The following is a 27,550-nucleotide window of genomic DNA, read 5'->3' on the forward strand; positions in this document are numbered from 1 at the left end:
GTCACTCTCCCCGTCCCACTGCAGAATCGGCTGGCTTGCTGTCCAGTCTCTTGCCCCACCCCACTGCAGAATCGGCTGGCTTGCTGTTCTGTCGGTCTCCCCGTCCCAATGCAGAATCGGCCGGCTTGCTGTTCAGTCACTCTCCCCGTCCCACTGCAGAATCGGCTGGCTTGCTGTTCTGTCGGTCTCCCCGTCCCAATGCAGAATCGGCCGGCTTGCTGTTCAGTCACTCTCCCCGTCCCACTGCAGAATCGGCTGGCTTGCTGTCCTGTCGCTCTCCCCGTCCCACTGCAGAATCGGCTGGCTTGCTGTTCAGTCGCTCTCCCCGTTCCACTGCAGAATCGGCTGGCTTGCTGTTCAGTCCCTCGACCCATCCCACTGCAGAATCGGCTGGCTTGCTGTTCTGTCGGTCTCCCCGTCCCACTGCAGAATCGGCTGGCTTGCTGTCCTGTCGCTCTCCCCACCCCACTGCAGAATCGGCTGGCTTGCTGTCCTGTCACTCTCCCCGTCCCACTGCAGAATCGGCTGGCTTGCTGTTCAGTCACTCTCCCCGTCCCACTGCAGAATCGGCTGGCTTGCTGTCCAGTCTCTTGCCCCACCCCACTGCAGAATCGGCTGGCTTGCTGTCCTGTCACTCTCCCCGTCCCACTGCAGAATCAGCTGGCTTGCTGTTCAGTCACTCTCCCCGTCCCACTGCAGAATCGGCTGGCTTGCTGTCCTGTTGCCCTCCCCACCCCACTGCAGAATCGGCTGGCTTGCTGTTCAGTCACTCGCATAATAGTTTTAAAATCAGTGCGGGCCAGATTTCCTTGACTGATCCCGGGGTAAAGTTGTGATTATGCTTTGATGAGGGCTTGGACAGGCTGGGCCTCCAACCTGTGGGAGTTTAGAAGGATGACAGGATGACCTTGTTGGAGTATGTGAAATCCTGAGGGGGCTTGGCAGGGTGCCACTGAGAGGATGTTTTGCCTTGGAACTGGGGAACTGCGTTTATAAATAAGGGTGTCTCCCATTTGCCGTGGTGATGAGGAGAACTGTTTTCTTTCAGGGGGCTGCGGGTTTGAGGAGCTCTCGTCCCCAGCGAGTGGCGGAAGCCGGGCCATAATTACTTTTCAGGCAGAGGTGGATAGATTATTGACCAACAAAGGGGCTGAAAGATTATCGGTTGGGGGAGGAGTCCCAGGGGTTGGAGAACATGGAACGGAATGTGGGGTTGACCTGATCAACAGTGGTCTTATTGAATGGAGGAGCAGGCCAGACGGACCGAGTAATCTAACTCCTACTCCTAATTCGTATGTTATTATGTGACTGGAGGGTCTTCAGGCAGAGCCAGTGTGCAGGCAGAGGAGTTCCCAGCTGTACCCCAACCTGACTCTTGTCCTTGCTGTCCCTCACTGACTCCCCACCTCCACCCAATATCATTGATGGAAACATTGTAAACTGAGGGTGACAATGTAGAACTTCCAAAGGACATTGACAGTGGTGGAGTGGGCAGACAGGTGACAGATGGAGTTCAATGAAGAGAGGTGTGTGGTGCAATGAGGAGAGGTGTGTGGTGCAATGAGTCGAGGTGTGTGGTGCAATGAGAGGTGTGTGGCGCAATGAGGAGAGGTGTGTGGTGCAATGAGAGGTGTGTGGTGCAATGAGAGGTGTGTGGTGCAATGAGAGGTGTGTGGTGCAATGAGAGGTGTGTGGTGCAATGAGAGGTGTGTGGTGCAATGAGAGGTGTGTGGTGCAATGAGAGGTGTGTGGTGCAATGAGAGGTGTGTGGTGCAATGAGGGGTGAGTGGTGCAATGAGGGGTGAGTGGTGCAATGAGGGGTGAGTGGTGCAATGAGGGGTGAGTGGTGCAATGAGGAAAGGTGTGTGGTGCAATGAGAGGTTTGTGGTGCAATGAGGAGAGGTTTGTGGTGCAATGAGGAGAGGTGTGTGGTGCAATGAGGAGAGGTGTGTGGTGCAATGAGGAGAAATGAGGAGAAATGAGTGGTGCAATGAGAGGTGTGTGGTGCAATGAGGAGAGGTGAGTGGTGCAATGAGAGGTGAGTGGTGCAATGAGAGGTGAGTGGTGCAATGAGAGTTGAGTGGTGCAATGAGGAGAGGTGAGTGGTGCAATGAGGAGAGGTGAGTGGTGCAATGAGGAGAGGTGAGTGGTGCAATGAGGAGAGGTGAGTGGTGCAATGAGGAGAGGTGAGTGGTGCAATGAGGAGAGGTGAGTGGTGCAATGAGGAGAGGTGAGTGGTGCAATGAGGAGAGGTGAGTGGTGCAATGAGGAGAGGTGAGTGGTGCAATGAGGAGAGGTGAGTGGTGCAATGAGGAGAGGTGTGTGGTGCAATGAGGACAGGTGTGCGGTGCAATGAGGAGAGGTGCGTGGTGCAATGAGGAGAGGTGCGTGGTGCAATGAGGACAGGTGCGTGGTGCAATGAGGACAGGTGCGTGGTGCAATGAGGACAGGTGCGCGGTGCAATGAGGACAGGTGTGTTGTGCAATGAGGAGAGGTGCGTGGTGCAATGAGGAGAGGTGCGTGGTGCACTGCGGAGAGGTGCGTGGTGCACTGAGGAGAGGTGAGTGGTGCAATGAGGAGAGGTGTGTGGTGCAATGAGGACAGGTGTGCGGTGCAATGAGGACAGGTGTGTTGTGCAATGAGGAGAGGTGCGTGGTGCAATGAGGAGAGGTGCGTGGTGCAATGAGGACAGGTGCGCGGTGCAATGAGGAGAGGTGCGCGGTGCAATGAGGAGAGGTGTGCGGTGCAATGAGGTGTGCGGTGCAATGAGAGGTGTGCGGTGCAATGAGAGGTGTGTTGTGCAATGAGGAGAGGTGCGTGGTGCAATGAGGAGAGGTGCGTGGTGCAATGAGGAGAGGTGTGTGGTGCAATGAGGAGAGGTGTGTGGTGCAATGAGGAGGGGTGTGTTGTGCAATGAGGAGAGGTGAGTGGTGCAATGAGGAAATGTGTGTGGTGCAATGAGGAGAGGTGTGTGGTGCAATGAGGAGAGGTGTGTGGTGCAATGAGGAGAGGTGTGTGGTGCAATGAGGAGAGGTGTGTGGTGCAATGAGGAGAGGTGTGTGGTGCAATGAGGAGAGGTGTGTGGTGCAATGAGGAGAGGTGTGTGGTGCAATGAGGAGAGGTGTGTGGTGCAATGAGGAGAGGTGTGTGGTGCAATGAGGAGAGGTGTGTGGTGCAATGAGGAGAGGTGTGTGGTGCAATGAGGAGAGGTGTGTGGTGCAATGAGGAGAGGTGTGTGGTGCAATGAGGAGAGGTGTGTGGTGCAATGAGGAGAGGTGTGTTGTGCAATGAGGAGAGGTGTGGTGCAATGAGGAGAGGTGAGTGGTGCAATGAGGAGAGGTGTGTGGTGCAATGAGGAGAGGTGTGTGGTGCAATGAGGAGAGGTGTGTGGTGCAATGAGGAGAGGTGTGTAGTGATGCATTTTTTGCAGAAGGACTATGGAGAGACAATATACATTCAGGTGAGAAATTCTTAAGGTGGTCGAGGAGGGGACTTCCGGTGAAAGCGATGACTGAGTGAGCCGCACATTCGGCGGGCTCTCACTCCGCGGGGCTTTAGCGACTGATTCTGCGGAGCAGCCAAAAGGCGACCGTGGAATTGCGGAGGAGCGGGTTGCAGTGCATGGAACCGCGGGAGACCAGGAAACAAATGAAGAGGGAGAGAAAGGGACAGAGGCAATGTGCAGGGGAAGCTGACCTGAAACCCAAGATGCCTGACACACGGACCTCTGACTCAGCAATCCACCAGGCGCTGGAAAACATGCTACAGCTGATGAAAAGCAGTTTTGAGTCGCTGAAGCCAGACATCTTGGACCCACTTCAAAAGGCAGTGGATCAGCTGAATCAGAGGCTGGATGCTCAGGATGTAAAAGTTAAGGAGCTGGGAGAGGCGGTGGATGAGGAGGTGGATGCGCAGACGATTGCGGCGTTAGAAGTTGACGGGCTGAAGGAGCGGCAAAGAAGACTGCTGGACAGAGTGGAGGAGTTGGAAAATAGAGCTCGCAGGAATAATCTGAAGATCATCGGCCTCCCGGAGGGAGCTGATGCCACAGCGTTTGTGGCAGACCTGTTGATGCAGCTGATGGGGGCCGAAGCCTTTCCGCGACCAACGGAGCTGGAGGGGGCATACAGAGTGCAGAGGCGGCCGGGGGACCCCCCCCCCCCCCCCCCCCCCCCCCCCCCCCCCCCCCGTCCGATGGTGATCAGGTTCCACAGGTTTGTGGACAAGGAGTGGGTGCTGCGGTGGGCGAAGAGCACCAGGAGAGCGCGTGGAACAACAGTGTCCTCCGCATTTACCAGGACCTAAGCCAGGAGGTGGCTCGGCGGCGAGCAGCCTTTAAACAAGTCAAGGAGGTGCTGTTCAAGAAGCACGTGAAGTTTGGTCTGCTGTTCCCGGCCCATCTTTGGGTCACGCATAAGGGTCAACACCACTACTTCTCCGAGACTGAAGAAGCGATGGACTTTGCGAGGGATCAGGGGCTGGTCCCGAAAAGAGGCCCCACGGAGGCGAATTAGGACCCGAGAACTATTGTTTGAAGGGATGCCGAATGTGCCTGGACTGCTGTTCAATGGTTTGCTGTGCTAAAGGTGCCATGCGGGACATTTGGGACTTTTCCCTTTGTTTTTGGTTGCTGTTTTTTTTTCCTTTTCGTGTGGATTTTTCGTTTCTGGGTCTGTTGGTTGTGTTGGGTACTTTTTGTGGGGCTCCCTGAGGGCACTGGAGCCGGTATTGTAACTTAAGGGTGGCCGGCCAGCAAGGGGGGTTAATGACGTGGGTTGGGGGTTTTTGTTTTATTGGTGTTCATGCCTTGCTGTGCCAGTGAGTTTGCTCCAGCGGGTTGGAGAGGGGGATGGGGCGCCGGGGAGTGGGGATGAGGACGGGGAAACAATGGAAATGAGACAGGGTGGCACCGGAGTGATGAGTCACCGGGCTAGCAGATTGGCTAGTCAAGTGAGTCAGGTGGGGGGGGGGAGAATACAGCCAATGGGTGGCAGGGGTGGGGTTATCCGGGAATGTTGCTTGGGGGGGGGGGGGGGTTTTTTTTGCTGACGTGGGAGAGATCTGAAGGGGGGGGGGTTGTGCCGCCCGACCAGGCTGATGACCTGGAATGTCAGGGGACTAAATGGGCCGGTTAAGAGGGCTCGGGTGTTCGTGCGCTTGCAGGCTCTGAACGCGGACGTAATTATGTTGCAGGAGACACATCTGAAAGTGTCTGACCAGACCAGGCTAAGGAAGGGCTGGATTCGCCAGGTCTTCCACTCGGACTTGGACTCGAAGTCCAGGGGGGTGGCAATCATGATCAACAAGCGGGTGCAATTTGAGACGGAGGGCATAGCCGCAGACAGGGGGGGCAGATACCTGATGGTAAGGGGCAGACTGGAGGGGAGAAGAGTGCTGGTGAATATATATGCCCCGAACTGGGATGATGTGGACTTCATTAAAAGAGTGCTGGGGAAGATCCCGGACCTGGACTCTCGTAGGCTAATAATTGGGGGGGGACTTTAACATGGTCCTTGACCCGGGCTGGATCGGCCAAGTCCCAGCAATGGCAAGGGAGCTGAAAGGGTTTATGGAGCAAATGGGGGCAGTGGACCCATGGAGAGCCAGACAGCCGACGGGAAGGGGCTACTCGTTTTACTCACATGTCCATAAAGTATATTCTAGGATAGACTTCTTTGTCCTAAGCAGGGACTATATAGGGGAGGTAAAGAACACGGAATATTCGGCAATCACTACCTTGGACCATGCCCCGCACTGGGTAGACCTGCAGGTCGGGGGGGGGGGGGGGGGGGGGAGAACTACCAACGCCCGCAATGGAGGCTAGACGTGGGTCTGCTGTCGGAGGAGGGTATCTGTGAGAGGCTTCGGAGGTGAATGCAAAAGTACTTGCAGGTGAACGATACGGGGGAGGTTTCAGCGGCGACCCTGTGGGAGGCGCTGAGGGCAGTAGTGCAGGGAGAGTTGATCTCAATTGGGGCCCACAGGGCCAAGGCAGACAGGGCCGAGATGGACAGATTGGTTAGGGAAATGTGTCGGATAGACGAGGAATACGCGGAGTCCCCGGGTGAGGATCTACTCGGGGAGAGGCAGAGACTACAGGCGGAACTGGGGGCGCTATCCACGAGTAGGGCCATGGAACAGCTTAGGAAGGCGAGGGGCGTGGTGTACGAGCATGGGGAAAAGGCTAGCAGATTGCTAGCGCAGCAACTCAGGAGGAGGGAGGCGGCCAGGGAAATAGGTAGAGTGATGGATGGGGCGGGGTGCAGAGTGGAGGACCCGGCAGGATTGAATAAGGTATTCCGGGACTTCTATCGCAAGCTGTATACTTCGGAGCCGCCGGAACCGGAGGAGATGAAAAGGTTTCTGGACGGGTTAACATTCCCAACAGTAGGTGCGGGGCGAGTGGATTGGCTGGGGGACCCGAGTGGAGGAGGTATTGGGGGGCCTAAAGGCCATGCAGTCGGGGAAGTCCCCGGGGCCGGATGGATACCCAGTAGAGTTCTATAGGAAGTTCTCTGAGTTAGTGGGACCGGTCTTGGCGAGGGTTTTTAATGAGGCAAGGGACAGAGGGACCCTGCCGCCGACAATGTCGCAAGCCACTATATCACTGATATTGAAGCGGGGTAAGGACCCGGAAACGTGCGGGTCATACAGGCCAATCTCCCTGATCAATGTAGATGCCAAGCTCCTGGCAAAGGTCCTGGCGATTAGAATTGAGGACTGCGTACCGGAGGTGATTGGGGATGACCAAACTGGGTTTGTGAAAGGCAGGCAGCTGTCGGCCAACTTGAGATTACTCAATGCGATCATGATGCCCCCGACGGGCAAGGAGGTGGAGGTAGTGGTGGCGATGGACGCCAAGAAGGCCTTCGACCGGGTGGAGTGGGGCTATCTATGGGAGGTGCTCGGGTGGTTTGAGTTTGGGGAGGGACTGGTGAATTGGATCAGACTATTGTATCAGGCCCCAAAGGCCAGCGTCAGGACAAACAGAGAAGTGTCTTTTATAGTATTTTGGACTATACCGTGGGACCAGACACAGCTGCCCACTCTCCCCGCTGCTGTTTGCGCTGGCCATAGAGACGCTGGCGATTGCGCTGAGAGCCGCAAAGGGATGGAAGTGGATGGTTAGGGGCGGGGTGGAACATAGGGTCTCTCTATGCGGACGACCTGCTCCTGTACGTGTCAGACCCACTGTCCGAGATGGAGAGTATACTGGAAACACTGAGTAAGTTCGGCCGGTTTTCAGGGTACAAATTAAATATGGCCATGAGTGAGATGTTTGTGGTGCAGGCAAGGGGCCAGGAGAACAGACTGAGAGGGCTACCATTTAGGCTGGTTGAGGACAGTTTCCGGTACTTGGGGATACAGGCGGCACGAGACTGGGGGAGGTTGCACAAGTTAAATTTGACCAGGGTGGTGGAACAAATGAAGAGGGAGTTTTGGAGATGGGATGCACTCCCGCTGTCGTTGGCAGGGAGGGTGCAGACTGTAAAGATGACAATCCTCCCTAGATTTCTGTTTGTTTTTCAGTGCTTTATCCCACAGTCCTTCTTCAAAAGGGTTAACAAGATGATCATGAGGTTTGTCTGGGCGGGAAAATCTCCGCGGGTGAAGAAGGCGATGCTTGAGAGGAGCCGCAGCGAGGGAGGGCTGGCTTTGCCGAGTCTGATTAATTATTACTGGGCGGCCAAATCGCTATGATAAGGAAGTGGATGGTGGGTACGGGGTCTATCTGGGAGCGGGTGGAGGCGGCTTCGTGCAGGGGCTCCAGCCTGGCAGCCCTGGTCACAGCTCCTCTACCGCTGCCGCCGGCCAGGTACTCCACCAGCCCGGTAGGGGTGGCGACCCTGCGGATATGGGGCCAGTGGAGGAGGCATGTAGGGGAGGTGGGCTGGGCGCCAATCTGCGACAACCATTGGTTTGCCCCCGGTAGTATGGGTGGGGAGTTTCGAGCATGGCGGCGGGCGGGGGTGGGAAGGGTGGGCGATATGTTCCTGGAAGGGAGCTTTGCGTGTTTGAGGAGCTTGGAGGAGAAATTTGGGCTGGTAAGGGGAAAAGATTTCAGGTACCTACAGTTGCAGGACTTTGTCCGTAGACAGGTCCCATCCTTCCCACGCCTCCCGCCAATGGGGATCCTAGACAGAATAGTCTCTAGGGGGGGAGGAGGGGAGGGTAGAGTCTCTGATATTTATAAGGTGCTCATGAAGGGGGAAGGGTCCCAGACGGAGGAACTGAAACTTAAATGGGAGGAGGAGCTAGGCGGGGAAATGGAGGATGGGCTGTGGGCAGAAGCCCTGAGTAGGGTAAATTCGACCGCGACATGTGCCAGGCTCGGGCTGATTTAATTTAAGGTCGTTCACAGGGCCCACATGACGGTGGCTCGGATGAGTAAATTCTTTGGGGTAGAGGACAAATGCGCTATGTGCGCGGGAGGACCAGCGAACCACGTTCACATGTTTTGGACATGTCCAATGCTTACAGGGTACTGGGAGGGATTTGCGGGCGTCATGTCCCGGGTGCTAAAAACAAGGGTGGCGATGGGTCCAGGGGTGGCAATATTTGGGGTTTCGGAAGACCCGGGAGTCCAGGGGGTGAAAGAGGCCGATGTTTTGTTCTTTGCTTCCCTGATAGCCCGGCGACGAATATTACTGGCATGGAGGGACTCAAAGCCCCCGAAGACCGAGCTATGGCTTTCGGACATGTCGAGTTTTCTGGGTATGGAAAAAAATTAAGTTCGCCTTGAGGGGATCTGTACAGGGGTTCGCCCGGAGGTGGCAACCATTCATCGACTTCTTTGTGGGAGAGTGAACGTCAGCAGGGGGAGGTTAGAGTAGAGTAGAGTAGGAGGGATAAATTGGCGGGTAGTGCCGATGGGAGAGGAGCGGGCTTGTGCGGTATGGTCGGATTGAAGTATTGATTGTATGTGGATGTTTGCACATTTTTGCCTTTTTTGCTTTCTTTTTGTTGATGTCTGTAACTGTTTACAATGCCGAAAAATACCTCAATAAAATTGTTTGTTTAAAAAAAAAAGGTGTTCGAGGAGCAGAGGGACCTGTGTGTATATGTGTAGAGATCATTGAAGGTGGGAGGACAGGTGGAGTGAGCAGCTGATAAAGTAAATAGTATTCTGGGCTTTATTCATACGGCCATAGAGGACAAGAGCACGGAGATTATGCTTAACTTATACAAGACACTAGTTAGACCTCAGCTGGAATATTGTGCACAGTCTGGGAGTCACACTGTCGGAAGGATGTGAACACATTGGAGAGAGTGCAGAAGAGGTTTACAGGAATGGTTCCAGGGATAAGAACTTATGAGAATGGATTGGACAGGTTGGGACTGTTCTACTTGGAGAGAAGGCTAAGAGGAGATTTGATAGAGGTGTTTGAAATCATGAGTAGATCGAGAGAAATTGTTCCCGATCGTGGCCAGGGACTTCTACCAGGCAAATCTCGAGTGTACTGGCGAAACTCCACCAACACATCTCCTGTTCCATCAGGGCCAACCCCCAACCGCAGCTCAGAAAATCGCACCACAAGATTGTGCTCCTTCCCCTGACATACAGCAAAAGCTGAAGCGGAAGAATCTAGTTAAGAAGGTTATGCTGTGCCGATCCGAGGAAACAGAAGAGCTGCTACATGACTGCTTTGCAGTCAGTGGTCCATATTTAAGAGCTCCACAACCACCCTAAACGGGATGCCACCCACTGTCTCAGACTTTATCAGCAAATATGTAGAAGACTGCGTGCCAAAGAAAGTCGTACGTTCCTCAACCGGAAACCATGGCTTAATCAGCAGATTGACTCCCTACTGAAGGCCAGGTCTGAGACGTTTATGTCAGGCGACCCTGACTTATACAAGAAATCCAGGTACAACCTCTACAGAGTTACCAGGGATGCCAAGAGACAATATCAGTCCAAGCTAAAGTCACAGACTAACGTTGCAGACTCGTGTCGGCTGTGGCAAGGCTTAAACAATGTAACGAGCTACAAAGCGAAGCTGAGCAGAATCTCCGGCCGCAGCACACCCCTCCCGGATGAACTCAATCTATGCTTGGTTAGAGCAGGAAACCATCAAACTGCTGTCAACTGCCCCAGACACACCCATACCCACAGTCACAGCTTCCAAAGTCAGATTGGCCTTCATGAAAGTGAACCCTCGGCAAGTAACGGGTCCTGACAGAATCCCTGGTCATGCACTCAGAACCAGCTGGCAGATGTGTTCGCAGACATATTCAACCTCTCCCTACTCCGTTCTGGGATCCCCACCTGCTTCAAGAAGATCACCATCATACCGGTGGCACACCTGAAAAACAACCACAATATGCTCACCCCTCACTGTCTTTAGTTCACTAAGCCAATCCAATAGATAGACTTTTATCGCCCTCGAGCCCCCAATTTGTTATGGTCAGGGTTTAGAGAACCCCAAAGTGTATCATGGAGTTCACCTGACCCACAACTTTTAATAGATTGTGGTATGGGGAGCACACGGCCCACTCTACAGGTGTGGAACAGCAGAAATGGAAAAGTATTTTTTAAAGCAAAACAAAGCAAAAATAAAGCAAAGCCCTGTTTAGCTCACAGGGCTAATCGCTGGCTTTGAAAGCAGACCAAGACAAGCCAGCAGCACGGTTCGATTCCCGTAACAGCCTCCCCGAACAGGCGCCGGAATGTGGCGACTAGGGGCTTTTCACAGTAACTTCATTTGAAGCCTACTCGTGACAATAAGCGATTTTCATTTCATTTCATGTTTATTCTATGAACTCAAGTTAACCTTTTTGCAACATACAGTGAACATCTTAGCAACCATGAATTCAAATACAACCCCCAAAGAATACAACACTAAGTAATCCTTTAAGCTTTCCTTTTAACATCCATAAGACTTAAAAACAAAACGTTTAACAGAAGCACCTCAGGTTTAACTTCACCACTGAGAACAGTTACCATGTTGAAATCAGCAAATGGACATTCATAAGCTTGCAGAGATTCACACACATCCTGCTGTGATTACAGCTTCTCCAAAACTAAAATGAAACCAAACCCACCCGGCAGCAAAAAGCCTAAAGTGAAAGTAAAAAGCTGACAGCCCAGCTCCACCCACTCTCTGACATCACTGCAGGAATAAACACCCATTTCTTAAAGATACTCTCACTACAGATATTTACAGACACACCCATTTATAAATACCCATTACAGGCGGGGTGCCCCCCGAACAGGCTGGTCATGTGGAACATTCGGGGACTGAATGGGCCAGTCCAAAGGGCTCATGTGTTCGTGCATTTGAGGCAACTGAAGGCGGATGGGGCTATGTTACAGGAGACACATTTGGAGGTGGGGGATCAGATTAGGTTGAGGAAGTTTAGGTGGTTTGAAGCGTGTCTACTTCAATGCGAGGATCATCAGGAATAAGGTTGATGAGCTTGAAGCATGGATTGGTACCTGGGACTACGATGTTGTAGTTATTACGGAGACGTGGATAGAACAGGGGCAGGAATGGTTGTTGGAGGTTCCGGGGTTTAGATGTTTCAGTAAGATTAGGGAAGGTGGTAAAAGTGGTGGAGGAGTAGCATTGTTAATCAAGGATAGTATAATGGCTGCAGAAAGGCAGTTTGAGGAGGATCTGTCCACTGAGGTAGTGTGGGCTGAAGTTAGAAATAGGAAAGGAGCGGTCACATTGTTAGGAGTTTTCTATAGGCCCCCAAACAGTAAGAGAGATGTGGAGGAAAAGATTGCAATGCAGATTTTGGATAGGTGCGGGTGTCACAAGGTAGTTGTCATGAGTGACTTTAACTTTCCAAATGTTGATTAGAGCCACTATAATTCGAATTGTTTGGATGGGGCTGTTTTTATCCAGTGTGTTCAGGAGGGTTTCCTCACACAATATGTGGATAGACCGACAAGAGGCGGGGCCACATTGGATTTGGTACTGGGTAATGAACCGGGCCAAGTGTTAGATTTGGTTGTGGGAGAGCATTTTGAAGACATGACCACAATTCGGTGACTTTCACTATAGCAATGGAGAGGGATAGGAACATACGGCAGGGCAAGGTTTATAACTGGGGGAAGGGTAATTGCGATGCGATTAGGCAAGAATTGGGGAGCGTAAGATGGAAACAGGAACTATCAGGGATAGGCACAAATAGGCACGTGTTTGCTGATTCAGCACACTGGGCTAAATCGCTGGCTTTTAAAGCAGACCAAGGCAGGCCAGCAGCACGGTTCAATTCCCGTACCAGCCTCCCCAAACAGGCGCTGGATTGTGGCGACTAGGGGCTTTTCACAGTAACTTCATTGAAGCCTACTCGTGACAATAAGCGATTTTCATTTCATTTTAGGGGCTGTTTTTAGGGGCTGTTCAGCATACTGGGCTAAATCGCTGGCTTTGAAAGCAGACCAAGGCAGGCCAGTAGCATGGTTCGATTCCTGTAACAGCCTTCCCGTACAGGCGCCGGAATGTGGCGACTAGGGGCTTTTCACAGTAACTTCATTGAAGCCTACCCGTGACAATAAGCGATTTTCATTTCATTTCATTTCAATTGAGACGTGGTGCTTGTTAAAGGAGCAAATACTGCGTATCATAGAACATAGAACATAGAACGATACAGCGCAGTACAGGCCCTTCGGCCCTCAATGTTGCACCGACATGGAAAAAAACTAAAGGCCATCTAACCTACACTATGCCCTTATCATCCATATGCTTATCCAATAAACTTTTAAATGCCCTCAATGTTGGCGAGTTCACTACTGTTGCAGGTAGGGCATTCCACGGCCTCACCACTCTTTGCGTAAAAAACCCACCTCTGACCTCTGTCCTATATCTATTACCCTTCAATTTAAGGCTATGTCCCCTCGTGATAGCCACCTCCATCCGCGGGAGAAGGCTCTCGTTGTCCACCCTATCTAACCCTCTGATCATTTTGTATGCCTCTATTAGGTCACCTCTTAACCTTCTTCTCTCTAACGAAAACAACCTCAAGTCCATCAGCCTTTCCTCATAAGATTTTCCCTCCATACCAGGCAACATCCTGGTAAATCTCCTCTGCACCCGTTCCAAAGCTTCTACGTCCTTCCTATAATGGGGCGACCAGAACTGTACGCAATACTCCAAATGCGGCCGTACTAGAGTTTTGTACAACTGCAACATGACCTCATGGTTCCGGAACTCAATCCCTCTACCAATAAAGGCCATCACACCATAGGCCTTCTTCACAACCCTATCAACCTGGGTGGCAACTTTCAGGGATCTATGTACATGAACACCGAGATCCCTCTGCTCATCCACACTACCAAGAATTTTACCATTAGCCAAATATTCCGCATTCCTGTTATTCTTTCCAAAGTGAATCACCTCACACTTCTCCACATTAAACTCCATTTGCCACCTCTCAGCCCAGCTCTGCATCTTATCTATGTCCCTCTGTAACCTGCAACATCCTTCCGCACTGTCTACAACTCCACCGACTTTAGTGTCGTCTGCAAATTTACTTACCCATCCTTCTGCTCCCTCCTCTAGGTCATTTATAAAAATGACAAACAGCAACGGCCCCAGAACAGATCCTTGTGGTACGCCACTCGTAACTGAACTCCATTCTGAACATTTCCCATCAACCACCACTCTCTGTCTTCTTTCAACTAGCCAATTTCTGATCCACATCTCTAAATCACCCTCAATCCCCAGCCTCCGTATTTTCTGCAATAGCCGACCGTGGGGAACCTTATCAAACGCTTTACTGAAATCCATATACACCACATCAACTGCTTTACCCTCGTCCACCTGTTCAGTCACCTTCTCAAAGAACTCGATAAGGTTTGTGAGGCATGACCTACCCTTCACAAAACCATGCTGACTATCCCTAATCATATTATTCCTATCTAGATGATTATAAATCGTATCTTTTATAATCCTCTCCAAGACTTTACCCACCACAGATGTTAGGCTCACCGGCCTATAGTTACCGGGGTTATCTCTACTCCCCTTCTTGAACAAAGGGACCACATTTGCTATCCTCCAGTCCTCTGGCACTATTCCTGTAGCCAATGATGACCTAAAAATCAAAGCCAAAGGCTCAGCAATCTCTTCCCTGGCTTCCCAGAGAATCCTAGGATAAATCCCATCAGGCCCCGGGGACTTATCTATTTTCACCTTGTCCAGAATTGCCAACACTTCTTCCCTACTCACCTCAATGCCATCTATTCTAATAGCCTGGGTCTCAGCATTCTCCTCCACAATATTATCTTTTTCCTGAGTGAATACTGACAAAAAGTATTCATTTAGTATCTCGCTTATCTCCTCAGCCTCCACACACAACTTCCCACCACTGTCCTTGACTGGCCCTACTCTTACCCTAGTCATTCTTTTATTCCTGACATACCTATAGAAAGCTTTTGGGTTTTCCTTGATCCTACCTGCCAAAGACTTCTCATGTCCCCTCCTTGCTCGTCTTAGCTCTCTCTTTAGATCCTTCCTCGCTTCCCTGTAACTATCAAGCGCCCCAACTGAAACTTCACGCCTCATCTTCACATAGGCCTCCTTTTTCCTCTTAACAAGAGATTCCACTTCTTTGGTAAACCACGGTTCCCTCGCTCTACCCTTTCCTCCCTGTCTGACTGGTACGTACTGATCAAGAACACGCAATAGCTGTTCCTTGAACAAGCTCCACATATCCAGTGTGCCCAACCCTTGCAGCCTACTTCTCCAACCTACACATCCTAAGTCATGTCTAATGGCATCATAATTGCCCTTCCCCCAGCTATAACTCTTGCCCTGCGGGGTATACTTATCTCTTTCCATCACTAATGTAAAGGTCACCGAATTGTGGTCACTGTCTCCAAAGTGTTCACTTACCTCCAGATCTAACACCTGGCCTGGTTCATTACCCAAAACCAAATCCAAAGTGGCCTCACCTCTTGTTGGCCTGTCAACATATTGTGTCAGAAAACCCTCCTGCACACATTGTACAAAGAACGACCCATCCAATGTACTCGAACTATATCTTTTCCAGTCAATATTAGGAAAGTTAAAGTCTCCCATAACAACTACCCTGTTACTTTCGCTCTTTTCCAGAATCATCTTCGCCATCCTTTCCTCTACATCTCTAGAACTATTAGGTGGCCTATAGAAAACTCCCAGCAGGGTGACCTCTCCTTTCCTGTTTCTAACCTCAGCCCATACTACCTCGGAAGAAGAGTCCCCATCTTGCACCCTTTCTGCCACCGTAATACTGTCCTTGACTAGCAGCGCCACACCTCCCCCTCTTTTGCCCCCTTCTCTGACTTTACTAAAGCACCTAAACCCCGGAACCTGCAACAACCATTCCTGTCCCTGCTCTATCCATGTCTCTGAAATGGCCACAACATCGAAGTCCCAGGTACCAACCCATGCTGCCAGTTCCCCTACCTTATTTCGTATACTCCTGGCATTGAAATAGACACACTTCAAACCACCTACCTGAACACTGCCGCTTTCCTGCGAAGTCAAATCTGTGCTCCTGACCTCTCTACTCTCAATCTCTCGCACCCCAAAACTACAATCCAGGTTCCCATGCCCCTGCTGAATTAGTTTAAATCCCCCCAAAGAGTACTAACAAATCTCCCCCCCAGGATATTGGTGCCCCTTAGGTTCAGATGTAGACCATATCCTTGATATGTATGTCCCTGTCAGGCAGGGAGGAAATGGTCGAGTGAGGGAACCATGGTTTACAAAAGAGGTTGAATGTCTTGTCAAGAGGAAGAAGGGGCCTTATGTAAGGATGAGAAAACAAGGTTCAGTTAGGGCACTAGCGGGATACAAGAGAGCTCGGAAGGAGCTCAAGAAGGGGCTCAGGAGAGCTAGGAGGGGGCTTGAAAAGTTCTTGGCGGGTAGGATCAAGGAAAACCCCGAGGCTTTTTACACTTATGTGAGGAATAAAAGAATGACCAAGGTGAGGTTAGGGCTGGTCAAGGACAGTAGTGGGAACGTGTGCATGAAGTCTGAAGATATAGGAGAGGCCCTGAATGAATGCTTTTCTTCAGTGTTCACAAAGGATGATCCTTGTTGTTGAGGAGGATAGGGCGATGTAGGCTGGAGGAGGTAGATATTCGGCAGGAAGATGTGTTAGAAATTTTGAGAAGCCTGATATAGATAAGTCCCCTGGGCCTGATGGGATATATCCTAGGATTCTTTGGGAGGCGAGGGATGAGATTGCAGAGCCTTTTTCTTTGACCTTTACGTCCTCACTGTCTACAGGAATAGTGCCAGAAGATTGGAGAGAGGCGAATGCTGTCCCCTTGTTCAAGAAAGGAAATATGTATAACCCTGGAAATAGGTATAACCCTGGTATAGGAGTTATTATCATTTGGGAAGATGCATCTTAATCCAGGATAGTCAGCCTGGATTTGTGCGGGGTAAGTCTTGCCTCACAAGTTTGATTGTATTCTTTGAGGAGGTAACTAAGTATATAGATGAAGGTAGAGCAGTCGATTCATGGATTTTAGTAAGGCGTTTGATCAGGTGCCCCATGGTCGGCTCATGCAGAAAGTAAGGAGGTATGGCACAGAGGGAAATTTGGCCGATTGGATCAGTAACTGGCTATCACATAGAAGACAGAGGGTGGTGGTAAATGGTAAATTTTCATTCTGGAGCCCAGTCACCAGCGGTGTACCACAGGGATCAGTGCTGGGTCCTCTGCTATTTGTCATTTTTATCAATGACTTGGATGATGGAGTTGAAGGTTGGGTGAGTAAATTGCTGATGATACCAAGATTGGTGGAGTAGTGGATAATGTGGAGGGCTGTTGGAGGCTGCAAAGAGACATTGATAGGATGCAGAGCTGGGCTGAAAAGAGTTTAACCCTGATATGTGTGAGGTGATTACTTTTGGTAGGACAAATCTGAATGTGGATTACAGGATCAGCAGGAGGGTTCTGAAGAATGTGGAGGAGCAGAGAGATCTCGGAGTTCATGTCCATAGATCTCTGAAGGTTGCCACCCAAGTGGATAGAGCTGTGAAGAAAGCCAATAGTGTGTTAGCATTTATTAAGAGGGGGATTGAGTTTAAAAGCCATGAGGTTATGCTGCAACTGTACAATACCTTGGTTAGACCACATTTGGAGTAGTGTGTGCAGTTCTGGTCACTTCATTATAGGAAAGATGTGGAAGGATTGGAAAGGGTGCAAAGGAAATTTACCAGGATGCTGCCTGGATTGGTGGGTGGGTCTTATGAGGAAAGGTTGAGGGAGCGAGGCCTTTTCTCATTGGAGCAAAGGAGGATGTGAGGTGACTTAATTGAGGTGTATAAGATGATGAGAGGGATAGATAGTGTGGACGTTCAGCGACTATTTCCTCGGGTGGATGTAGCTGTTACAAGGGGGCATAACTATAAGGTTCAGGGTGGGAGATATAGGAGGGATGTCAGAGGTAGGTTCTTTACTCAGAGTGGTTGGGGCGTGGAACGCACTCCCAGCTATAGTAGTGGAGTCAGATACTTTAGAAACTTTCAAGCGGTTATTGGATCGGCATATGGAGTGCACTAGAATGATTGGGAGTAGGTTGATTTAATCTTAGTTTCAGACTAGTTCGGCACGACATCGTGGGCCAAAGGGCCTGTACTGTGCTGTACAGTTCTATGTTCTAAGGGATGGGTTGGGCAGGTGTTCCATTCGGGGTTAGACTTTAAAACGAGAGGCGTGGCGATCTTGGTTAATAAGCGAGCGGCATTTGAGGTGGAGAATATAGTAATGGACCCGGGGGGTAGATATTCTATGGTCAGTGGGAAATAGGAGGGAATGGCCGTGGTTTTGGTGAATATATATGCTCCAAACTGGAATGACGTTGAGTTTGTCAGACAGGTGCTGTGGAAGATCCTGGACCTGGATTCACATCGACTGATTATGGGGGAGACCTTAACACGGTCCTGGGTCCAAGGCTGGATTGGTTGAGTTCCAGGTCTGGGAAGGTATCAGCTCTGGGAAAGGAGCTGCGGGGGTTTATGGAGCGCATGGCGGGTGTTGATCCGTGGAGATTTGGGAGGCCAAGGAGTAAGGAGTTTTCATTCTACTCCCATGTACACAAGGTGTATTCCCGGATAGATTTCTTTGTGCTGGACAAAACGCTGCTGGCTGAGGTGGTGGATACTGAATATTCAGCAATTGTGGTGTCAGCCCACGCCCCGCACTGGGTAGACCTGCAAGTTAACAAAGGAAAGGCCCAGCGCCCTCAGTGGAGGTTGGATGTGGGGCTATTATCGGAGGAAGAGGTGTGTGAGGGTGGCCATTCGGGGATATATAAAGATCAATGACACAGATGGTGTAGGAGGCGGTTATTATGGGGGGAACTCATCTGAATTCAGACAATAAGGAGAACACTGAGTGGGTGGAGTTATGACGGGCTGGTAGACAAAATTGTATAGGAGGTACACGGAGTCTCCGGGTGACGGGCTCCTGAAGGAGCATCAGAGACTGCAGCTGGAATTTGGGTTCCTGTCCACAGGTGAGGCAGAGGGACAGCTGAGGAGGGTAAAGGGGGCGATCTATGAAGATGGGGAAAAAGCCAGCAGGATTCTGGTGCATCAGCTGCGGAAACAGGAGGCGGCGAGAGAGATTGGGAAAGTAAGAGATACAGGGGTGAAGGTGGTTGTGGATTCGGCAGGGGTTGCATGATGTGTTTCGGGAATTTTCTAGTAGATTATACAAATCGGAACCCCCAGCCGGGGAGGAGGGTATGAAGCAATTCCTGGGGGGGCTGGAGTTTCCAAGGATAGATGAGGAGTTGGTGGAGAGTTTGGGAGCCCCAATTGGGCTTGGGGGAGTTATAAAAGATTGGGGAAGATGCTATCAGCTAAAGCCCCGGGGCCTGACGGATACCCAGTTGAGTTTTATCAAAAGTTTTCCGGGCTGTTGGGGTCGCTCCTGGTAAAGGCTAATTTTTATTTTGGGGTATTCAATTCATTTTTCCAATTAAGGGGCAATTTAGCGTGGCCAATCCACCTACCCTGCACATCTTTGTGTTGTGGGAGCGAAACCCACGCAAACACGGGGAGAATGAGCAAACTCCACACGGACAGTGACCCAGAGCCGGGATCGAACCTGGGACCTTGTTGCCGTGAGGCAGCAGTGCTACCCACTACGTCACTGTTCTGCCCAGGTTAAAGACTTTTAATGAGTTCAAGGAGCTGGGAGTGCTCCCCCCAACTTTATCGCAGGCATCAATCTCCCTTATTTTGAAGGGGGATAAGGATCCTGAGAGTTTTGGGTTCGTATAGGCCGATCTCCCTGTTAAATGTAGATGCGTAAGAACTAGGAGCAGGAGTAGGCCATCTGGCACCTCGAGCCTGCTCCGCCATTCAATGAGATCATGGCTGATCTTTTGTGGACTCAGCTCCACTTTCCAGCCCGAACACCATAACCCTTAATCCCTTTTTTCTTCAAAAAACTATCTATCTTTACCTTAAAAACATGTAATGAAGGAGCCTCAACTGCTTCACTGGGCAAGGAATTCCATAGATTCACAACCCTTTGGGTGAAGAAGTTTCTCCTAAACTCAGTCCTAAATCTACTTCCCCTTATTTTGAGGCTATGCCCCCTAGTTCTGCTTTCACCCGCCAGTGGAAACAACCTGCCCGCATCTATCCTATCTATTCCCTTCATAATTTTAAATGTTTCGATAAGATCCCCTCTCATCCTTCTAAATTCCAACGAGTACAGTCCCAGTCTACTCAACCTCTCCTCATAATCCAACCCCTTCAGCTCTGGGATTAACCTCGTGAATCTCCTCTGCACACCCTCCAGTGCCAGTATGTCCTTTCTCAAGTAAGGAGACCAAAACTGAACACAATACTCCAGGTGTGGCCTCACTAACACCTTATACAATTGCAGCATAACCTCCCTAGTCTAAAACATCCCACTAGCCATAGAACATAGAACGATACAGCGCAGTACAGGCCCTTTGGCCCACGATGTTGCACCGACATGGGAAGTCAAAAACTAAAGGCCATCTAACCTACACGATGCCATTATCATCCATATGCTTATCCAATAAACTTTTAAATGCCCTCAATGTTGGCGAGTTCACTACTGTTGCAGGTAGGGCATTCCACGGCCTCACCACTCTTTGCGTAAAAAACCTACCTCTGACCTCTGTCCTATATCTATTACCCCTCAATTTAAGGCTATGTCCCCTCGTGCTAGGCACCTCCATCCGCGGGAGAAGGCTCTCACTGTCCACCCTATCTAACCCTGTGATCATTTTGTATGCCTCTATTAAGTCACCTCTTAACCTTCTTCTCTCTAACGAAAACAACCTCAAGTCCATCAGCCTTTCCTCATAAGATTTTCCCTCCATACCAGGCAACATCCTGGTAAATCTCCTCTGCACCCGTTCCAAAGCTTCCACGTCCTTCCTATAATGAGGCGACCAGAACTGTACGCAATACTCCAAATGCGGCCGTACCAGAGTTTTGTACAGCTGCAACATGACCTCATGGCTCCGGAACGCAATCCCTCTACCAATAAAGGCCAACACACCATAGGCCTTCTTCACAACCCTATCAACCTGGGTGGCAACTTTCAGGGATCTATGTACATGGACACCGAGATCCCTCTGCTCATCCACACTACCAAGAATTTTACCATTAGCCAAATATTCCGCATTCCTGTTATTCTTTCCAAAGTGAATCACCTCACACTTCTCCACATTGAACTCCATTTGCCACCTCTCAGCCCAGCGCTGCAGCTTATCTATGTCCCTCTGTAACCTGCAACATCCTTCCGCACTGTCTACAACTCCACCGACTTTAGTGTCGTCTGCAAATTTACTCACCCAACCTTCTGCGCCCTCCTCTAGGTCATTTATAAAAATGACAAACAGCAACGGCCCCAGAACAGATCCTTGTGGTACGCCACTCGTAACTGAACTCCATTCTGAACATTTCCCATAAACCACCTTCTTTCAACTAGCCAATTTCTGATCCACATCTCTAAATCACCCTCAATCCCCAGCCTCCGTATTTTCTGCAATAGCCGACCGTGGGGAACCTTATCAAACGCTTTACTGAAATCCATATACACCACATCAACTGCTCTACCCTCGTCTACCTGTTCAGTCACCTTCTCAAAGAACTCGATATGGTTTGTGAGGCATGACCTACCTTCACAAAACCATGCTGACTATCCCTAATCATATTATTCCTATCTAGATGATTATAAATCGTATCTCTTATAATCCTCTCCAAGACTTTACCCACAACAGACATGAGGCTCACCGGCCTATAGTTACCGGGGTTATCTCTACTCCCCTTCTTGAACAAAGGGACCACATTTGCTATCCTCCAGTCCTCTGGCACTATTCCTGTAGCCAATGATGACATAAAAATCAAAGCCAAAGGCTCAGCAATCTCTTCCCTGGCTTCCCAGAGAATCCTAGGATAAATCCCATCAGGCCCCGGGGACTTATCTATTTTCACCTTGTCCAGAATTGCCAACACTTCTTCCCTACGCACCTCAATGCCATCTATTCTAATAGCCTGGGTCTCAGCATTCTCCTCCACAACATTATCTTTTTCCTGAGTGAATACTGACGAAAAGTATTCATTTAGTATCTCGCTTATCTCCTCAGCCTCCACACACAACTTCCCACCACTGTCCTTGACTGGCCCTACTCTTGCCCTAGTCATTCTTTTATTCCTGACATACCTATAGAAAACTTTTGTGTTTTCCTTGATCCTACCTGGCAAAGACTTCTCATGTCCCCTCCTTGCTCGTCTTAGCTCTCTCTTTAGATACTTCCTCGTTTCCTTGTAACTATCAAGCGCCCCAACTGAAACTTCACGCCTCATCTTCACATAGGCCTCCTTCTTCCTCTTAAGAAGAGATTCCACTTCTTTCGTAAACCACGGTTCCCTCGCTCGACCCCTTCTTCCCTGCCTGACTGGTACGTACTTATCAAGAACACGCAATAGCTGTTCCTTGAACAAACTCCACATATCCAGTGTGCCCAACCCTTGCAGCCTACTTCTCCAACCTACACATCCTAAGTCATGTCTAATGGCATCATAATTGCCCTTCCCCCAGCTATAACTCTTGCCCTGCGGGGTATACTTATCCCTTTCCATCACGAACGTAAAGGTCACCGAATTGTGGTCACTGTCTCCAAAGTGCTCACCTACCTCCAGATCTAACACCTGGCCTGGTTCATTACCCAAAACCAAATCCAATGTGGCCTCGCCTCTTGTTGGCCTGTCAACATATTGTGTCAGGAAACCCTCCTGCACACATTGTACAAAGAACGACCCATCTAATGTACTCTAACTATTTCTTTTCCAGTCAATATTTGGAAAGTTAAAGTCTCCCATAACAACTACCCTGTTACTTTCGCTCTTTTCCAGAATCATCTTCGCCATCCTTTCCTCTACATCCCTAGAACTATTAGGTGGTCTATAGAAAACTCCCAACAGGGTGACCTCTCCTTTCCTGTTTCTAACCTCAGCCCATACTACCTCGGAAGAAGAGTCCCCATCTAGCATCCTTTCCGCCACCGTAATACTGTCCTTGACTAGCAGCGCCACACCTCCCCCTCTTTTGCCCCCTTCTCTGAGCTTACTAAAACACCTAAACCCCGGAACCTGCAACAACCATTCCTGTCCCTGCTCTATCCATGTCTCTGAAATGGCCACAACATCGAAGTCCCAGGTACCAACCCATGCTGCCAGTTCCCCTACCTTATTTCGTATACTCCTAGCATTGAAGTAGACACACTTCAAACCACCTACCTGAACACTGGCACCCTCCTGCGAAGTCAAATCTGTGCTCCTGACCTCTATACTCTCAATCTCCCGTACCCCAAAACTACAATCCAGGCTCCCATGCCCCTGCTGAATTAGTTTAAACCCCCCCAAAGAGCACTAACAAATCTCCCCCCCAGGATATTGGTGCCCCTCAGGTTCAGATATAGACCATCCTGTCTATAGAGGTCCCACCTTCCCCAGAAAGAGCCCCAGTTATCCAGAAATCTGAATCCCTCCCGCCTGCACCATCCCTGTAGCACGTGTTTAATTGCTCTCTCTCCCTATTCCTCATCTCACTATCACGTGGCACGGGCAACAACCCAGAGATAACAACTCTGTTTGTTCTCGCTCTGACCTTCAATCCTAGCTCCCTAAAGGCCTGCCTGACATCCTTGTCCCCTTTCCTACCTATGTCGTTAGTGCCAATGTGGACTACGACTTGGGGCTGCTCCCCCTCTCCCTTAAGGACCCGGAAAACACGATCCGAGACATCATGTACCCTTGCACCTGGGAGGCAACATACCAAACGTGAGTCTCTCTCACTCCCACAAAATCTCCTATCTGTGCCCCTGACTATTGAGTCCCCAATTACTAATGCTCTGCTCCTCTCCCCCCTTCCCTTCTGAGCAACAGGGACAGACTCCGTGCCAGAGGCTCGTACCCCATGGCTTACCCCTGGTAAGTCGTCCCCCCCACAAATATCCAAAACGGTATACTTGTTACTCAGGGGAACGACCGCAGGGGGTCCCTGCACTGACTGCTTCTTCCCAGTCCCTCTTACAGTTACCCATCTATCTCCAGTCTTTGGTGTAACTACTTCCCTGAAGCTCCTATCTATGACCCCCTCTGCCTCCCGAATGATCCGAAGCTCATGCAACTCCAGCTCCAGTTCCCTAACTCGGTCTTGGAGGAGCTGGAGATGGCTGCACTTCCTGCAGGTAAAATCAGCAGGGACACTAACGGCATCCCTTACCTCAAACATCCTGCAGGAGGAACATTGCACTGCCTTCCCTGCCATCCCTCTAAGTTCCAACCAAGTTCTGGTTAACAAATATAAAATAAATTAAAAATAATAATATAATATAGCACTTACCTGCTCACACCAATGGGTCTTATTATTAGGTTAGAGGAGGAGGGCGGGTGGGAGACACTATACGTGTAGTGTCTTGGGTTTCCTCTCCACCAGAATTTATTGGCTAGGGGGAAAAAAAAAACCTTCCCAGAAGTCCGCGGGTCGTACATCCGGTTCCCGCCTTATATTAAAAGAAAAACAGGATCGGTACCGGCTGGCTCTCCCTCTCGCGCTCGTTTGAAAGTCCCGGCTGACTCTCCCTCTTGTGCTCTTTTGAAAGTCCCGGCCGGCTCTCCCTCTCGCGCTCGTTTGAAAGTCCCGGCTGGCTCTCCCTCTCGCGCTCGTTTGAAAGTCCCGGCTGGCTCTCCCTCTCACGCTCTTTTGAAAGTCCCGGCTGGCTCTCCCTCCCTTTTTAAAGTCCCGGCTGGCTCTCCCTCTCACGCTCTATTGAAAGTCCCGGCTGGCTCACCTCTCGCGCTCTTTTGAAAGTCGCGAGATGAATGAAGGACAAAATTCCATTTGCCTTCTTAATCACCTGTTGCACCTGTAAACCAACTTTCTATGACTCGTGTACTAGCACACCCAGGTCTCTCTGCACAGCAGCATGCTTTAATATTTTATTGTTTAAATAATAATACTGTTTGCTGTTATGAAAATGAAAATCGCTTATTGTCACGAGTAGGCTTCAATGAAGTTACTGTGAAAAGCCCCTAGTCGCCACATTCCGGCACCTGTCCGGGGAGGCTGGTACGGGAATCGAACCGTGCTGCTGGCCTGCTTGATCTGCTTTAAAAGCCAGTGATTTAGCCCAGTGAGCTAAACCAGCCCCATTATTCCTACCAAAATGGATAACCTCACATTTGTCAACATTGTATTCCATTTGCCAGACCCTAGCCCATTCACTTAACCTATCCAAATCTCTCTGCAGACTTCCAGTATCCTCTGCACTTTTCATCTTAGTGTCATCTGCAAACTTGGACACATTGCCCTTGGTCCCCAACTCCAAATTATCTATGTAGATTGTGAACAATTGTGGGCCCAACACGGATCCCTGAGGGACACCACTAGCTACTGATCGCCAACTAGAGAAATCCAGATATACCACTTCCATTGGCTCCCTGTTATCTACTGCACTGGTAATGTTCTCAAAAAACTCCACTAAATTAGTTAGGCACGACCTGCCCTTTATGAACCCATGCTGCGTCTGCCCAATGGGACAATTTCTATCCAGATGCCTCGCTATTTCTTCCTTGATGATAGATTCCAGCATCTTCCCTACTACCGACGTTAAGCTCACTGGCCTATAATTTCCTGCTCTCTGCCTACCTTCTTTTTTAAACAGTGGTGTCACATTTGCTAATTTCCAATCCACCGTGACCACCCCAGAGTCTAGTGAAGTTTGGTAAATCATCACTAGTGCATCTGCAATTTCCCTAGCCATCTCTTTTAGCACTCTGGGATGCATTCCATCAGGGCCAGGAGACTTGTCTACCTTTAGCCCCATTAGCTTGCCCATCACTACCTCCTTAGTGATAACAATCCTCTCAAGGTCCTCCCCTGTCATAACCTCATTTCTATCAGTCACTGGCATGTTATTTGTGTCTTCCACTGTGAAGACCGACCCAAAAAACCTGTTCAGTTCCTCAGCCATTTCCTCATCTCCCATTATTGAAACTCCCTTCTCATCCTCTAATGGGCCAATATTTACCTTAGCCACTCTTTTTTGCTTTATATATTTGTAAAAACTTTTGCTGTCCGTTTTTATATTCTGAGCAAGTTTACTCTCATACTCTATCTTACTCTTCTTTATAGCTTTTTTAGTAGCTTTCTGTTGCCCCTTAAATATTTCCCAGTCCTCTAGTCTCCCACCAATCTTTGCCACTTTGTATGCTCTTTCCTTCAATTTGACACTCTCCCTTATTTCCTTAGATATCCACGGTCGATTTTCCCTCTTTCTACTGTCCTTCCTTTTTGTGGGTATAAACCTTTGCTGAGCACTGTGAAAAATTGCTTGGCAGGTTCTCCACTGTTCCTCAACTGTTCCACCATAAAGTCTTTGCTCCCAGTCTACCTTAGCTAGTTCTTCTCTCATCCCCTTGTAATCTCATTTGTTTAAACACAAAACACTAGTATTTGATTTTACTTTCTCACCCTCCATCTGTATTTTAAATTCCACCATATTGTGATCGCTCCTTCCGAGAGGATCCCTAACTATGAGATCATGAATCAATCCTGTCTCATTACACAGGACAAGATCTAGGACCGCTTGTTCCCTCGTAGGTTCCATTACATACTGTTCTAGGAAACTATCGCGGATACATTCTATAAACTCCTCCTCAAGGTTGCCTTGACCGACCTGGTTAAACCAATCGACATGTAGATTAAAATCCCCCATGATAACTGCTCTACCATTTCTACATACATCAGTTATCTCTTTGTTTATTGCCTGCCCCACCATAACGTTACTATTTGGTGGCCGATAGACTACTCCTATCAGTGACTTTTTCGCCTTACTATTCCTGATTTCCCCCCAAATGCATTCAACCTTATCCTCCATAGCACCGATATCATCCCTAACTATTGCCCGGATGTCATCCTTAAATAACAGAGCTACACCACCTCCCTTACCATCCACTCTGTCCTTCCGAATAGTTTGATACCCTCGGATATTTAACTCCCAGTCGTGACCATCCTTTAACCATGTTTCAGTAATGGCCACTAAATCATAGTCATTGACGATGATTTGCGCCATCAACTCATTTACTTTATTCCGAATACTACGAGCATTCAGGTAAAGGACACTTATGTTGGTTTTTTTAACTCTGTTTTGAACCTTAACATCTCCAGTTTTACTCCTTTTACTATTACTGGGCCTATTCACTGAGCTCCCCTCAGTCACTGTACCTTGTACTGTCGCCCTTTTTGATTTTTGACTATGTCTTCTGTGTCTTGCACTTTCCCCCTTACTTCCTTTTGCTTCTGTCCCTGTCTTGCTACCTTCCAACTTCCTGCATCGGTTCCCATCCCCCTGCCACATTAGTTTAAACCCTCCCCAACAGCTCTAGCAAACAACCCCCCTAGGACATCGGTTCCAGTCCTGCCCAGGTGCAGACCGTCCGGTTTGTACTGGTCCCACCTCCCCTAGAACCGGTCCCAATGGCCCAGGAATTTGAATCCCTCCCTCTTGCACCATCTCTCGAGCCACGCATTCATCCTATCTATCCTGACATCCCTACTCTGACTAGTTCGTGGCACTGGTAGCAATCCTGAGATTACTACCTTTGAGGTCCTACTTTTTAGTTTAACTCCTAAATCCCTGAATTCAGCTTGTAGGACCTCATCCCGTTTTTTACCTATATCGTTGGGCCTATGTGCACCACGACAGCTGGCTGTTCAAGGTGGTGGTGGCCATGGACGCAGAAAAGGCCTTTGATTGGGTGGAGTGGAAGTACCTGTGGGATGTCCTGGGAAGGTTTGGGCTCGGGCAGGGATTTGTGGATTGGGTCCGGTTGCTTTATCAGGCACCGATGGTGAATGTAAGGACCAACTGGGTCCGATCAGAGTATTTTAGTCTGTGCAGGGGGACAAGGCAGGGGTACCCACTCTCCCCACTGCTGTTTGCCCTGGCCATAGAGCCTTTGGCAATGGCGCTGAGGGCGTCGAGCATTCGGCGGGGGATAGTGAGGGGATGGGGGGTGGAAACATAGGGTCTCACTCTATGCCA

General features: G+C 49.8%; 1 protein-coding gene across 2 annotated transcripts in view; it reads left to right on the forward strand.

The window, feature by feature from the left end:
* The window catches only part of rabac1 (Rab acceptor 1 (prenylated)), a 91,286-nt gene that overhangs the window by 36,507 nt on the left and 27,229 nt on the right, over nucleotides 1-27,550 (forward strand). The window lies entirely within an intron of this gene.

This window comes from Scyliorhinus canicula, chromosome 12 (genome assembly GCF_902713615.1).
Source record: "Scyliorhinus canicula chromosome 12, sScyCan1.1, whole genome shotgun sequence".
NCBI lineage: Eukaryota > Metazoa > Chordata > Chondrichthyes > Carcharhiniformes > Scyliorhinidae > Scyliorhinus > Scyliorhinus canicula.